The sequence below is a fragment of the Ictidomys tridecemlineatus genome, unplaced genomic scaffold (assembly GCF_052094955.1).
Source record: "Ictidomys tridecemlineatus isolate mIctTri1 unplaced genomic scaffold, mIctTri1.hap1 Scaffold_73, whole genome shotgun sequence".
In the NCBI taxonomy this organism is placed as follows: Eukaryota; Metazoa; Chordata; class Mammalia; order Rodentia; family Sciuridae; genus Ictidomys; species Ictidomys tridecemlineatus.
In genome coordinates, this window is record NW_027525269.1 from 271,053 (window position 1) to 282,615 (window position 11,563).

An 11,563-nucleotide genomic window follows, 5' to 3' on the forward strand; every position below is an offset into this window, starting at 1 on the left:
TGCCCTTGGATTGAATGCCTTTTGGCAGGTACACAGTTTATCTCTGTTGGTCAGGTGGGGTGGGGGTTTCTTCTCACTTCCTGTTTGTCAAAGAGCTTTGATTTTTACACTCTGGTGTTAGCTGTTTGCAGCTTTTCATCCTGCTCTCCCCTCCAGTTGCCTTTCTTACATCCCAAGTCACTTTACATTTAAAGCTAAATACTATATTCTTAAAAGGGACCACTGGGATTTCATTTCTCACAGGATTTTTTTTTTCAAATATTTTATGTATTAATTGATAGGATCATATGACTTTTCCTCTTTAGCCTATTGACTTGGTAGATTATTTTGATTTTCAAATATTGAACCAATTTTGCATACTTGGAATAAATCCCACTTGGTTGTATTGTATAATTCTTTATATATATTGCTGAGTTTGATTTGCTAATATTTCATTAAGGCTTTTTGCATCTAAGTTCATGAGAAATATTGATCTAAAGTTTTCATTTTTTTTTGTATTGTCTTTGCCTTGTTTGGGTATCAAGTAGTATTAACTTCATAAAATGGCTTGGGAAATAGTTTGTCCTCTTCAACTTTCTAGACGGGATTGTGTAAAATGGTGTTACTTCTTCAAATATTTGGTGGAATTCTTCAGTGTGACCATTTGGACCTGGAGATTTCTTTTTCAAGGTCTTTTAATTACAAACTCATTTTTTTTTTTCTAAAAAACATTGAAAACTACACAGATTATCAGTTCAATTTTAGTAGTTTGGAGTTTTAAAGAAATTGAACCATTTCTTAGAAGATATTCAATTTATTATCATAAAGTTCATATTTATTCTTTTTAAAATTTTTATCGATTCTTTTTAGTTATATATTACATCAGAATAGATTTTGACATAACCATAAAAGCATGGAATATAATTTGCTCTAATTCAGTCTCAGTACTTCCTTCCTCTCTTCCTCGCCCTACTCCTCTCACTCTGCTAATCTTTTGTAATTTGTTAATAGTTTTGTAAAACTATTATCTTTTTAATGGCTGTAGGATCTATAGTGATATACCATTTTATTCTTGATTTGGTGATTTGTGCCTGCTTTCTTTTTGTCTTTATCAGTTTTGCTATTTATTCAATATAAATATTCAGGTCTACTGATGAGCCCACCAAAGATATTTTTCATGTCTGTTACTGCTTTTGATTTCTAGCCATTTGATTCTTTCCATTTCCAGCTCTACTAAATTGCCTATGTGATCTTGCATGATGTCTCCTCCCCCAGATCCTTTAACATAGTAATCACAATTATTTTAAATTCCCTCTGATACTTCTAATAGTTACGCCATTTCTAAGTTTTATTCTGATAATTGCTTTGTCTCTTCAAACTGCTTTTTTCTTATGTTTTCTTACATTTTGGCATGCCTCCCAAATGGGACATTTTATATAGTGCAGCAGATATTGAGATAAATAAGCCCTTAGTGTGGGACTTGATGTTCATCTAGCCAACAGTTGGGCTGTGCTTATGCTTGTTTTCCTGTGGACATCCTCATAAATTTCCAATGATTTTCCTTTTTTGTGCCCCCTCTCAGTTTTGGGGCTTCCCTTTGTGCTGCTCCCCATGGAGTACCTTGTAGTTCTCCCTCCTGTTGTTCCTAGAGGGTTGTTAGCATGCTGGTGGGACATGGGTGGTAGGGACAGGTTCTCTGGTATTCTAAGCTTCAGTTTTTAGAGTACACAGTGGGTTTGTATCTCAGGGGTATAACCATCACAAATGTTTCTGTCTGTCTTCCATGGATAGATGCCCCAATCCCCTTCCTCTAGTGCAGTGAATATCTACCAGTGTTTTCAGTCTGTAGGCTTAAGCTCTTCTTTTAAAAAAATATTTTTTAGTTGTTGATGTACCTTTATTATTTATTTATGTATACATGGTGCTGAGGATGGAACCCAGTGCCTCACACATGCTAGTCAAGCGCTCTGCCACTGAGCCCCAGCCCAAGCCCCTAGGCTTAAAGCTATTCTCCCTGAACTTTCAATTTCTCTCTCTCTCTCTCTCTCTCTCTCTTTCTCTCTGTGCAAGAGGGCCGCAGGGGAAGGTAAGGAGGGTGAATTCCCTGGGCCTAACTACAATGGTATTTCACTAGTGCCTCAGACTCTGTCTTTCCCTTGCAGAATAAGCCTTTTGCTTGTTAAGGGGGAAGGGTCTGAGATTTCTCAGTGACTCCTGAGCCAGTGCCATGGGATTTCTCAGGATTTCCCCCAAATTCTTCCTATGAGAACCAGCTGGGGCTCCAGGAGGAAAAAAGTCTGCAAAGGAACAGAACTTCCTCCCTCCCAATTGCTGTCCCTAGGAGCATCATACTCTCAGATCAGCCCATGTTTTGCCTCTAGCAATTTGTCCCATTTTCTAGCTTAGTCTTCCTACCCATTTCTATGACATCTGGTGGCTTGGGCCTCTGTAAGCAAATGCTCAGGTCCTATGTCTCCCAGGAAGTGACTTTCTCTCTCCAGATTTTGGAATGACCACTTGCTCTGCAAACTCAGATCTCTACCTCAGATATAGCATTAATCTCCAGGATATCTAAAGAACTCAAAAAACCAAAAACCAAAAACACCTCAATCAATAAATGGGCAAAGGGACTGAACAGACACTTCACAGAAGAAGAGATATGATTGAGCAACAAATATATGGAAAAACATTCAACATCTCTAGCAATTAGAGAAATGCAAATCAAAACTACACTGAGATTTCATCTCATTCCAGTCAGAATGGCAATTATCAATTATCAAAAATACAAGTAACAATAAATGTTGGTGAGGAGGTGGGGAAAAGGTACACTGATACATTTCTGGTGAGAATGCAAATTGGTACAACCACTCTGCAAAGCAGTATGGAGATTCCTCAGAAAACTTGAAATGGAAACACATTTGACACAGTTATCCTACTCCTTAGCATATACCCAAAGGTCTTAAAATCAGCATACTACAGCGACACAGCCACATCAATTTTTAGAGCAACTTAATTCACAATAGGTAAATTATGGACCCAACCTAAATGCCCTTCAACAGATGAAGGGAAAAAAAAGTGGTATATATACACAATGGAATATTACTCAGCCATAAAGAAGAATGAAATTGTGGCATTTGCTGGTAAATGCATGGAACTGGAGACAATCATGCCAAGTGAAATAAGTCAGTCCCCAAAAAGCAAAGGCCAAATGTTCTGATATGAGGATACTAACATACAATAAGCGAGGAGGGGAAGAATAGAGGTTCATTTGATTAGACAAAGGGGGATGAAGGGAAGAGAGGGGGGATGGGAATAGGAAAGACAGTAAAATAAATCAGATACAACTTTCCTATGTTCATATATGAATACATGATATACTCCATGTATGTATGTCAAAATACATTTTACTGTCATGTATAACTAAAGAGAACAAATAAAAAATTTTAAAAACCCCTCAGTTCTCTGTTCATTTCCAATCTGTCTAGACTTTTTCTTGTTTTAGGCAAGAAAAAAGTGGGAAGTGTTTTAGGGAAGGTATTTCTTGCAGCTCTTCACATCTTGGAGCTGAAACCTATTCAACCACATTGAACCTACAAAAATAATGTCAGTTTCCAAAATTTCAACCTAATAGATGCTGGCCTAGTCCTGGATAGCGTACCTTGCCAAACATGGGAAAAGTAGCTGTGCATTACTCTACACAAAACTCACTGGGAATTGATACCTGCATGGTAATGATCTTCAAATTTGAGTGGGCATCAGAATCACCAAGAGGACTTGTTAAAATACAGGTGGCTGGATTCCTTTTCAGAGTTTCTAATTTAGTAATTCTAGGGGAAGGCCCAAGAAATTTCACTTCTACCAAGTTCTCCATGGTGATACTGAAATCAGAGTTTTAAGATGAGGCCAGATTCTCTGCTTCTGTTGGTGGATAGAATTTGTTCTAACTTCAGATCTCTGCAGCTGAAATAGCCTGCTCTAGTGTTAGGAGCTACACACAGCAGGAGATACCTACCAGGGTCAGCAGCCTGAGGGTTGCAGCCTGTAAAGTTGGATTTTTCCTGATACACAGCTCTTAGTGTCACAGCAAACACAGTGACTCTGTGTCAATTTCCTTCTGTGTTCCTGTCTTGCAATCTTGAAGAATGAAATCCATGGGCAATCACAGAACAGAAAAGCAAATAGAGGGATTTATTTAATGAGAAAAGATAGAACCCTGGCAATGTGGGAGGGGACCTGGAAGCAGGATACTGTTTTGGTGTGCTTAGGGGTTTATATAGGTTTTGGATATGAACATCAATCTAAATCTATGTAAAACAGGCATTGAAAAAAATACCAAAATCATTGGTAAAAATCTACCTAAAATAGCTGGGCATGGTGGTGCATGCCTGTAATCCCAGTGGGTCCGGAGGCTGAGGCAGAAGGATCGTGAGTTCTAAGCCAGCCTCAGCAATTTAGCAAGCCCCTAAGCAACTTAGCAAGACCCTGTCTCAAAATAAAAAATAGAGCCAGAGCCAGGTGCAGTAGTGCACACCTGTAATCCGAATGGCTTGGGAGGCTGAGACCGGGGAATTGTGAGTTCAAAGCCAACCTCAGGAACTGCAAGGCACTAAGCAACTCAGTAAGACCCCATCTCTAAATAAAATACAAAATAGGGCTGGAGATGTGGTTGAGTGCCCCTGAGTTCAATCCCTGGTACAAACAACAACAACAACAAAATGATGTAAAATAGGCATTGAAAAAGTACAAAAACCATTGGTCAAAATCTATTCAGAACAGACATTGAAAATAGCACCAAGGCTCTGGAACAAAGGAGTTGTTTCCACAGGTGAGCATCATTTTTTTTTATATTTGAAGAAGGCCTTAATGATGCCCATTAATCCCTTTATCAGTTAGCTTCCTGTAGTGGTTGAATGACGCCCATTATCCTGACAGCCTGATCATTCTACTATCTATTCTATCCTCATTCAATACTAATGCTGTTCTTCCAGGAATCACACTGGCAAGAACTACTTCCCAGTGGCTTGTCTTGGAGGCACAGGACTCAGGGATATGTTTCATTTATTCATCACTTTGAGGACAGATGGTCAGCCCTGAGAAGTAGTAATTAGGTTTTCATCTGACATCAAGAGAAGGGTCAAGCGTCAACAAAGAAATTTATTCCAGAATAAATCTAAAAGAAAATAAAGCTTTATGTTTTAACACAGAGGTAGCCACAGTTTCCCAATACTAGATGACCATCTTCAAGACAATGATATACAGACCTTGGGAGCTTGTTTTCTAGAACTATGTTGATGCCAAAAGCATTCTCCTTAGGGTCCAGGTATTGGCTGAGACTCCAGTACAAGTGCAGTGCCTCTGAAGCTTCTCTTCAAGTCTGTTCCTGTTGTCATAGATCTTCCCTAATGTTCTAGTTGTGTGCTAGTTTTAGTAAAAATAAAACTGGGCTGCTCAAATTTATAGAATGAATTCCATTTGGCATCAGTCATAATTATCAATTCATCTATTCAGTCAAATATCTATCTAGTGGTTATTGTCTGTCAATGTCTTAGGTGTTGGGGATACAGCAGTGAAGTCACTATCCTCATTGTGTTTCATTCAAAGAGGAGAGACAGAAAACAGATTGAATGTATATTAAGTATTGAATAAGAATAGTGAATGGGGGCTGGGGATGTGGCTCAGGCCGGTAGCACGCTCGCCTGGCATGCGTGTGGCTGGGGTTCGATCCTCAGCACCACATACAAACAAAGATGTTGTGTTCGCTGAGAACTAAAAAATAAATATTAAAATTCTCTTTAAAAAACTAAAATAAATAAAAAAAAGAATAGTGAATGGTCAGCAATAAGAAGTGCTGGGTCCAGATTGAGGTTTTCTTCAAATGCAGAAACCACACTCTGAGCCTAAGCAGTAGAAATGTTAATGAGCATCTTCAAGGCCTATTTCAAATGTAAAAGATCTTGAGGCTCACCTGTGGGAAAACTCCTGCCAACTCCTTTGTCCCAGATGGGAGGGGGAAGAACCCAGAAGGGAATTACAGGAAGGAGTAAACCTCAGGCTAAAGGACACAATTGAATCTTGAAACTTTTTCAATGACTGTTTAACATAGATTTTGCTCCAAGCTCTTCCCAAAACAATATAGCCCCTAAACCAGCACACCAAAAAGGGTTTTTCTGCTACCAGTCCCCTCCTGCTCTTCTTTAAGTAAATCCTACTCACTTTACTCTTCCCTTCTGTTATTGTCCATGGATTTTATTCTTCAAATTTGGGAGACAAGACCCCAGAACAAAATTGGCAAAGCTATGAATCTAGTCTCATCTCAAAACTCTGGTTTCAGTATGAAACAAAGTATTGATATGGGGAGAATTGTGCTGGATTGCTGCTCAAGTTGCTTTTATTTAAGGTGTTAGGAAAATCCTTTCTAAGGAGGTTACATTTCACCAGTAACCAGCCAGAAGGAAGAGATCCACACCTGACACTCCCTGAGGCTTAAGGCAAACTTTAAAGAAAGATGGGTGGTTACTCACTTTTGTATACTGATGTGAATTAAACCATGTTTATAATTGGGCATACTTATGACCCACTTCTAGGAATTATCTTAAGGACAAACCAGAAATGTGAGCAAAAAGATTCATGCCCAAAGATGTTCATGGCAGATTTACTTATAAAAGAAAAAAAAAATCAAAATTATTGAAAAATGCCCTTTCTTCCTTCCTGAACCTTTCCACCCTCATGGCTCCACTGGGCACCTCCCCCCTCTGATTCCAAAGCCTTAAAAAACTTCTCTGTGATCATGTTTTCATTTACAAAGACTTGCCTGTTTACTCAACTACTCAACTACTTCTCCCTTCTTGGCTCTGAGCTCGGAGAGCAAGCCTACCTTGCTATGAAGCATTTAGTACCTATCATGCATTTGGCACATCATAAGAACTCTATACCTAAAAAAAAGAACTCTATACATGCTTGATCAAAGATTGGCTTAATATCATCTGACATATCTATAGGTGGAATACTATATAGCCATCAGAAATCTTATTACTGAAAAAGGACAATGAGAAGCTAATATCACGCATAAAAATAAAACTATATATACCGAATGACCTTGATTATTAGAGACCCAAACAGTTAAAGGCAGTTTCTGACTGAGATTGGGATCATTCCTGCCTTCTCTTTATATTTTCTGTTTTGTACTTTGGGCACAATATAATAGTAGCTTCACAATCAGAAAAAAATTGAACAAGTGACTGTGTTCTACATTTGAACTTTCTGTATACATCACTCTGGTCAACTAGATGTTTTTAAAAGATGAGAGATTCATTGGTAAGGCTCTTGTTAATAGGCCCATCCTCAGCAATGTGAGGTGTCTGCTATTGACATGAAAGTTGTCACTCTGTTTTGTCTTATCATCCTATCCCAGATTCTCAACACTAGATATATTGCTATGAGAGTAGATAAAATCTACCTCCAGGCCTGAAGCTCCCTTTGATATGGCTCCCTCTTTCAATCCAGGTCCTTCTCATTTCAGATTCACTTCCTCCAAGGAGATCACCCTGATTGAGAAAAAACAATAACATTTTCCAAGTCCCCCTCCCAGGACTCAGGCAGGGGGATGGGTGGCCCTTTCATACAAGTATCTAAAATACCTATTCATCTGTCTCCTTTCAGTATTCAATGGCAGAGCTTCAGCCCCAGCTAAATTATTGGTTCTCCAATTGAGTCTAAGAAATAATCATGAAGCTTAAAAAGAATTATTCCCATTTCTTAAGACAGCTGTTTTTCTTTGGGGGAAATAATCCTAGAAATGTTATTATTTCTTCATGGTTTTTGTTTGTAATCCCAGTGGCTCAAGAGGATGAGGCAGGAGGATCACAAGTTCAAAACCATCCTCAGCAACTTAGTGATGCCCTGAGCAGCTTAATGAGACCCTGTTTCAAAATAAAAAGTATTAAGGCTGGGGATGTAGCTCAATGGGTAAAGCACCCCTGAGTTCATCCTCAGTACCAAAAGAATTGGTTTGCAAACCCCTTAAAACTTATGAAAATATAAACAAAATTTGCACTTTCAAGGCACCATTCTATCACAGAGCTCAAAGCTTGCTAATAAAATTTAATTTTCTGGAGAACTAGGGACATAGATGAAGGTTATTCTATAAGTTAATTAAACTTATTATATTACCCTTTAAAGAAATGGCATCATGAAACTGGTTCATCAGGAATTTAGCTTTTCTTTTTTTCCTCCTCAGAAAACTCTATCTATGACCTACTAGACCACCTTGTTCTATTATTTGGTTGAAATAAGTCATCACCTATTGCTCTAACAAGAAAAAAGGAACAGCACATTTTACTTTGAATTCCAAATTCATGAACATGATAAATACATACTGCTGTTTGCATGAAGGGGCTGCCTCTGTGACCACTTCGCTTTGTAAAAGAGTGAAAAGGCATGAAATAAACCCCCCTCTGGGAAACCTGCATGCTCTGCATGGGTTCTTGTTGGCTTCAGGAGTCACCTAAGCTGCATGGGTTGGGAACCAAGCCTCAGTGACCCTAAGGACGGAACAAGGAAACAGGCAAGGTTCATCCCTTTAAGAGACTTGATCCCCCTTTCAGTCCTTTTGCCACTGACATTTATTTATGGATGGGAGGGTTTTCTCTGCCTTAGCCCTTAACAAACCAAGTTTGGGAATAGCAGCTCAGTTCCCAGCCCTGGTCCTAAGAACCTAGCTTTCCCTCTGTTGGATGCCAAAATCAACCATGCTGAACATCCATCACCCATGCATGTGTCTCTTTGTTCTGTTTCTCATTTGTACAAAATCAAAGGGAAATGCTTTTCACCAAGCCCTCTTGGTGCTGAAACATCTTAATATTAATCTGTGAAAGAAACAACTAGAGGAACAAACCTTAATCTTGGTGTGTGTGTGGGGGTTAGGACCATAATGACCCCAGGTTACAATAAAAAGCCTCTGTGACACCTGAGGATTATTTTTATACAGACCATGGCAACTCTGAACAATAAATTATACACCCTGCAGTTTTCCCATCAAGGAGCTGCTTATGAAAAGAAATAAACCTTGCCATTACTAACCAGAGATACACATGTGATGATAGATACAGGATGTCCTTATGGCAGAAAATGAATCATGTACTTGTGTGTGCTCCCTAGAGGGCCTTACATGAATAAAAGTGGCTTTACACAATTATTTGAATAATGATAATTTAATGATTTTTTACACTAAAAAAGAATGAAAACCTAACTAGCATTTTCTGCTTAGATAGGAATGTAAAATTGAACAATTTAAAAAATGGAATTCATAGGCACAGATTTTAATGGGTTATTTCATGTCTTCTAAGGACATTTCTATAAGAGTAATCAAATTGTGTAAAATGGAGAAAAAGGGTTTATGTTCCAAGAAACCATTCCTCTTGGGCCATGACAGCTTTGAACAAAAATATTTTCACAAAATTTCATTTTAATCATCTTCTTTTACAAAGCACAATACTTAAGACTTTTCTAAATACAACTTTAGAAAATTAAGCAAAAAAATAATCTCCATAGATGCTTGGTTGAGTCCATGCTGAATGCAAAAGAATTTTTTTTTTTCAAAAGTGATACTTTCAAGCTTTTCAATATTCTTGATGGGTCCATTTTGCCAAGAGTAAAGATGGTGGCTGTGTGGGCAGTGGCTCATCCAGTTCCATGATGCAGAATCCTCTTGCTCGTTAGCCCAAGGGGCAGTAATGAAGCTGGATATGCCAACTTCTCTTTCTACAATCGCTTCTCCCTCTCTTTATCCAAAGGAAGCCAATGGCCTCTGTGAGGAGAATACATCAGCTCTCTACATTCCAAGTTGCTAGTGCCCCATGAGGGTGCCCCAACATCTCAATTTAATTACTAACATTCCTATTCTGTATACACATTATATAAAACTATATCATCAGGGATTTTCTTGATGAGTAAATGAAAAATTCAAACATTGAAGAACCCAATCCTCTTTCTTATATTAGGTGGTGGGGAATCTCTGAAGGCTTCAAGTTTAATGCAGAAAAGCTTAGAACAGTCAAGGGGTACAGGAATGTTTTACACTGCCATGAGAAACTTGGTGCTTCTGGCTGCGAGCACACTGAGACCAAGACTGCTAAAAAGGCAATATATCCAGACATGGGAATAAAGGGTGTGAAGTTTCTTTCTTTACACACTCCCTTTCCTTAACTGTGTCCCTTCCCGCTCAGGAAGACCAGGGCATTGGGGCTTTGTAAATACTGAGAGGAAAGTAATGGCCTCAATCAGAATGGATGAGTATCCAGGCAAGAGCAAGGCAAGGGAAGGGAGAGAGAAAGAGAAAGGAAGAGATATTTATGTGTTATACTTCCAATGATGAATAATGTGAGTTTTTGCATCATTCCTTCACTGTTATCAATTTGCATTTATCACAGCTATGTAAAATCTGTTAATGTTTCGTAGTTTCACTATAAAACTCAGGAATTAGGCAAAGCAGCTGCTTAGAAACACATCAAACATCTTTGGGGGCCATTAAGGGACCACATCCTCCATCTCTACCCCTGAACAATTGTGCAATACAGTATGCCCCTTATTTTCAGCTAAGGATGTAAAACAGTTACATATTCTAAGGCTGAACTGTTCATGTGCTACAAAGATAAAGCAGAGAAGCAAACATCACTTTCCTTAGGAAGGAAAAAGCAATTCCATAAATGCAAGAAAGATCCAATGGCTATACTTCAACAAGACCCTCCCTCCCATTCTCTTGGACTTGAGGAAGGGGTTACAAGTGAGCAAGGCAAATGACATTATGTGAATACAGTTTAAACAATAACACACACAGATAACCCAGTGCAGGAAATAATACAACTTTCCCCCCCTTGTTTTCATTTGCATTTTACTTTTATTTATTTTTGCCTTAATAATGCATATTCTGTTCACGCAAAAGGTGCAAAGGACAGGAAGCAGGGGTTTAACTTGGCTGATGAAAAATCAAGCAGGGATGACATTTCTAGTTTCATGAACAACCTAAAAGTAGGAGGAACTGAAAAAGTCACAGCTGGTACCACAGAGCCCAACTTCTCAGCTATCTCCTCTTAGGACCTTTGGCTAGGGTGAGAGAAGCTGTGAAGACAGTGGCCTCTAGTGGACTTAGATAAGTGGCAGATTTTTCTTTCTTTCTTACTTTTTTTTTCTTTTTTTTTGAATCATGGTAGCTGCATCACAAAAGCTCCAATCAAGAGGGTGGTAAAAAGAAGGCACAGATCATTGCAAATACCAGATTCTCTCTCTCTCTCTCTCTCTCTCTCTCTCTCTCTCTCTCTTCTCTCTCTCTTTTTTTTTTGTAAATATACCATCATATATAAGCTAAAATTTCTCTTAGGGTGGCGGGGTCTGCTGGCAGGGGAAGGGATGGGTTGGATCTAAAATTGCATATGTAATAGAATCCTAAAGGGGAACACAAAGCGAGGCAGCTTTCACCTGAAGCCAAAGAATAAGACACTCGCTTCTGACTAGGTGTAGTACAAACACTAGGGGCATCAGTGACAAAACATGATTAAAAACTCATAAAATTATAAAGCTTGTAAACGAA